Genomic DNA, 5,000 nt, shown 5'->3' with positions numbered 1-5,000 from the left:
ACCTAACCCTAGGTAAGGCATGTCAGAGCGAAAGACAGTAAACTCGAATGAGCCATGAAAGAGCGGTGCGGGGCCGGTCGGAGCGCACCCTTTTTTCGGTGGCTGGCGGGCGAGAGAGTGCTGCGTCGCCGGCATCGGCGTCGAAAGAAGCCGAGCCAAAAAAAGTTAAAGTACAAACGTGCAAGCATACTAACCTAACCCTAGGTAAGGCATGTCAGAGCGAAAGACAGTAATTTCGAATGAGCCAAGAAAGAGCGGTGCGGGGCCGGTCGGAGCGCACCCTTTTCTCGGTGGCTGGCGGGCGAGAGAGTGCTGCGTCGCCGGCATCGGCGTCGAAAGAAGCCGAGCCAAAAAAAGTTAAAGTACAAACGTGCAAGCATACTAACCTAACCCTAGGTAAGGCATGTCAGAGCGAAAGACAGTAATTTCGAATGAGCCAAGAAAGAGCGGTGCGGGGCCGGTCGGAGCGCACCCTTTTCTCGGTGGCTGGCATGCGAGAGAGTGCTGCGTCGCCGGCATCGGCGTCCAAAGAAGCCGAGCCGAAAAAAGTTAAAGTACAAACGTGCAAGCATACTAACCTAACCCTAGGTAAGGCATGTCAGAGCGAAAGACAGTAATTTCGAATGAGCCAAGAAAGAGCGGTGCGGGGCCGGTCGGAGCGCACCCTTTTCTCGGTGGCTGGCGGGCGAGAGAGTGCTGCGTCGCCGGCATCGGCGTCGAAAGAAGCCGAGCCGAAAAAAGTTAAAGTACAAACGTGCAAGCATACTAACCTAACCCTAGGTAAGGCATGTCAGAGCGAAAGACAGTAAACTCGAATGAGCCAAGAAAGAGCGGTGCGGGGCCGGTCGGAGCGCACCCTTTTCTCGGTGGCTGGCGGGCGAGAGAGTGCTGCGTCGCCGGCATCGGCGTCGAAAGAAGCCGAGCCGAAAAAAGTTAAAGTACAAACGTGCAAGCATACTAACCTAACCCTAGGTAAGGCATGTCAGAGCGAAAGACAGTAATTTCGAATGAGCCAAGAAAGAGCGGTGCGGGGCCGGTCGGAGCGCACCCTTTTCTCGGTGGCTGGCGGGCGAGAGAGTGCTGCGTCGCCGGCATCGGCGTCGAAAGAAGCCGAGCCGAAAAAAGTTAAAGTACAAACGTGCAAGCATACTAACCTAACCCTAGGTAAGGCATGTCAGAGCGAAAGACAGTAATTTCGAATGAGCCAAGAAAGAGCGGTGCGGGGCCGGTCGGAGCGCACCCTTTTCTCGGTGGCTGGCGGGCGAGAGAGTGCTGCGTCGCCGGCATCGGCGTCGAAAGAAGCCGAGCCGAAAAAAGTTAAAGTACAAACGTGCAAGCATACTAACCTAACCCTAGGTAAGGCATGTCAGAGCGAAAGACAGTAATTTCGAATGAGCCAAGAAAGAGCGGTGCGGGGCCGGTCGGAGCGCACCCTTTTCTCGGTGGCTGGCGGGCGAGAGAGTGCTGCGTCGCCGGCATCGGCGTCGAAAGAAGCCGAGCCAAAAAAAGTTAAAGTACAAACGTGCAAGCATACTAACCTAACCCTAGGTAAGGCATGTCAGAGCGAAAGACAGTAAACTCGAATGAGCCATGAAAGAGCGGTGCGGGGCCGGTCGGAGCGCACCCTTTTCTCGGTGGCTGGCGGGCGAGAGAGTGCTGCGTCGCCGGCATCGGCGTCGAAAGAAGCCGAGCCGAAAAAAGTTAAAGTACAAACGTGCAAGCATACTAACCTAACCCTAGGTAAGGCATGTCAGAGCGAAAGACAGTAATTTCGAATGAGCCAAGAAAGAGCGGTGCGGGGCCGGTCGGAGCGCACCCTTTTCTCGGTGGCTGGCGGGCGAGAGAGTGCTGCGTCGCCGGCATCGGCGTCGAAAGAAGCCGAGCCAAAAAAAGTTAAAGTACAAACGTGCAAGCATACTAACCTAACCCTAGGTAAGGCATGTCAGAGCGAAAGACAGTAATTTCGAATGAGCCAAGAAAGAGCGGTGCGGGGCCGGTCGGAGCGCACCCTTTTCTCGGTGGCTGGCGGGCGAGAGAGTGCTGCGTCGCCGGCATCGGCGTCGAAAGAAGCCGAGCCAAAAAAAGTTAAAGTACAAACGTGCAAGCATACTAACCTAACCCTAGGTAAGGCATGTCAGAGCGAAAGACAGTAAACTCGAATGAGCCATGAAAGAGCGGTGCGGGGCCGGTCGGAGCGCACCCTTTTCTCGGTGGCTGGCGGGCGAGAGAGTGCTGCGTCGCCGGCATCGGCGTCGAAAGAAGCCGAGCCGAAAAAAGTTAAAGTACAAACGTTCAAGCATACTAACCTAACCCTAGGTAAGGCATGTCAGAGCGAAAGACAGTAATTTCGAATGAGCCAAGAAAGAGCGGTGCGGGGCCGGTCGGAGCGCACCCTTTTCTCGGTGGCTGGCGGGCGAGAGAGTGCTGCGTCGCCGGCATCGGCGTCGAAAGAAGCCGAGCCGAAAAAAGTTAAAGTACAAACGTGCAAGCATACTAACCTAACCCTAGGTAAGGCATGTCAGAGCGAAAGACAGTAATTTCGAATGAGCCAAGAAAGAGCGGTGCGGGGCCGGTCGGAGCGCACCCTTTTCTCGGTGGCTGGCGGGCGAGAGAGTGCTGCGTCGCCGGCATCGGCGTCGAAAGAAGCCGAGCCAAAAAAAGTTAAAGTACAAACGTGCAAGCATACTAACCTAACCCTAGGTAAGGCATGTCAGAGCGAAAGACAGTAAACTCGAATGAGCCATGAAAGAGCGGTGCGGGGCCGGTCGGAGCGCACCCTTTTCTCGGTGGCTGGCGGGCGAGAGAGTGCTGCGTCGCCGGCATCGGCGTCGAAAGAAGCCGAGCCGAAAAAAGTTAAAGTACAAACGTGCAAGCATACTAACCTAACCCTAGGTAAGGCATGTCAGAGCGAAAGACAGTAATTTCGAATGAGCCAAGAAAGAGCGGTGCGGGGCCGGTCGGAGCGCACCCTTTTCTCGGTGGCTGGCGGGCGAGAGAGTGCTGCGTCGCCGGCATCGGCGTCGAAAGAAGCCGAGCCGAAAAAAGTTAAAGTACAAACGCGATGCTAATGAGCGAGCCGTTGTCTCGACTAATATGTAGGGGGCGTTCGATCGAGCGTCTGGCTTGAGCGCTTGTCGGCCTAGCAGAACGGTCGCATTGTTATGCCCGGGTTTTAGGCACCGCTGCAGGCGGCCGGCAGAGCTCTTGTTTGTGCGAAACTGAATGGATCGAGCCCGAGAGAGGGCGAGCAAAGAAAAAACGCAAATCGCTCCGCCTGGCACTGCCGGCGAGAGCGTGGACGTCGCGGCCAGCGACTGTCGAAGCTGAGTACGGCCGCAGGCGATCGCCTCGGTCTTAAACGAATGCGACGAGCACGCGCCGGGCGGCCCAGCAAGGGCCGAGCGCAGCTGTCGCAGCTATCTGGTTGATCCTGCAAGTAGTGATATGCTTGTCTCAAAGATTAAGCCATGCAGGTGCAAGTACGAGTTCTCGTAAAGCGAAACTGCGAATGGCTCATTAAATCAGTCTTGGTTTATTTGGTCTCGTAAGCGAAGTGGATAACTGTGGTAATTCTAGAGCTAATACATGCATTAAGCGCCGACTTCGGGAGGCGCGCTTTTATCAGATCAAAACCGACCGGGTTCGTCCTGTGACGTTTGATGACTCTGGATAACCACGCGGATCGTACGGTCTCTGCACCGACGACGTATCATTCAAGTGTCTGCCCTATCAACTGTCGAAGGTACGCTACGTGCCTACCTTTGTGATAACGGGTAACGGGGAATCAGGGTTCGATTCCGGAGAGGGAGCCTGAGAAACGGCTACCACATCCAAGGAAGGCAGCAGGCGCGCAAATTACCCATTCCCGACACGGGGAGGTAGTGACGAAAAATAACAATACAGGACTCTAACGAGGCCCTGTAATTGGAATGAGTACATCCTAAAACTCTTAAAGAGTATCCATTGGAGGGCAAGTCTGGTGCCAGCAGCCGCGGTAATTCCAGCTCCAAGAGTGTATGCTAAAGTTGTTGCGGTTGAAAAGCTCGTAGTTGGATTTTGGGCGAGCGCCGCCGGTCCGTCGCAAGGCGTGTCACTGGTTGCGTTCGCCTCACCTTCGGTTCTCCGTCGGTGCTCTTGACTGAGTGTCGGCGGTGGCCGATAAGTTTACTTTGAAAAAATTAGAGTGTTCAAAGCAGGCTGTTCGCCTGCATAGTGTTGCATGGAATAATGGAATAGGACCTCGGTTCTATTTTGTTGGTTTTCGGAGCACGAGGTAATGATTAAGAGGGACAGACGGGGGCGTCCGTACTCTGCCGTTAGAGGTGAAATTCTTGGATCGGCGGAAGACGAACTACTGCGAAAGCATTCGCCAAGAATGTTTTCTTTAATCAAGAGCGAAAGTCAGAGGTTCGAAGACGATCAGATACCGTCCTAGTTCTGACTATAAACGATGCCAACTAGCGATCGGGAGGCGTTACCATGACGACCTTTCCGGCAGCTTCCGGGAAACCAAAGTCTTTGGGTTCCGGGGGAAGTATGGTTGCAAAGCTGAAACTTAAAGGAATTGACGGAAGGGCACCACCAGGAGTGGAGCCTGCGGCTTAATTTGACTCAACACGGGGAAACTCACCCGGCCCGGACACAGGTAGGATTGACAGATTGAGAGCTCTTTCTTGATTCTGTGGGTGGTGGTGCATGGCCGTTCTTAGTTGGTGGAGCGATTTGTCTGGTTAATTCCGATAACGAACGAGACTCTGGCATGCTAAATAGTTACGCGACCTTCTCGGTCGGCGTCTAACTTCTTAGAGGGACTAGTGGCGTTTAGCCACACGAGATTGAGCAATAACAGGTCTGTGATGCCCTTAGATGTCCGGGGCCGCACGCGCGCTACACTGAGTGAAGCAGCGAGTGTCTAACCTAGGCCGAAAGGTCCGGGTAACCCGTTGAACCTCATTCGTGATTGGGATAGGGACTTGCAATTGTTTCCCTTGAACGAGGAA

General features: G+C 54.4%; 1 non-coding gene across 1 annotated transcript in view; it reads left to right on the top strand.

Moving 5' to 3' along the window:
* Positions 1–3,417: 3,417 nt before the first annotated feature.
* The window catches only part of LOC144420308 (small subunit ribosomal RNA), a 1,810-nt gene continuing 227 nt past the window's right edge, over positions 3,418–5,000 (top strand). Inside the window, exon 1 of the ribosomal RNA XR_013474661.1 lies at positions 3,418–5,000. This exon is cut by the window's right edge and continues 227 nt beyond it. This is a non-coding gene — a ribosomal RNA (small subunit ribosomal RNA).

Source organism: Styela clava, chromosome 2, assembly GCF_964204865.1.
Source record: "Styela clava chromosome 2, kaStyClav1.hap1.2, whole genome shotgun sequence".
Classification (NCBI taxonomy): Eukaryota; Metazoa; Chordata; class Ascidiacea; order Stolidobranchia; family Styelidae; genus Styela; species Styela clava.
The sequence above is the reverse complement of the archived record's forward strand: the minus strand, read 5'-3'. Positions and strand labels throughout refer to the sequence as shown.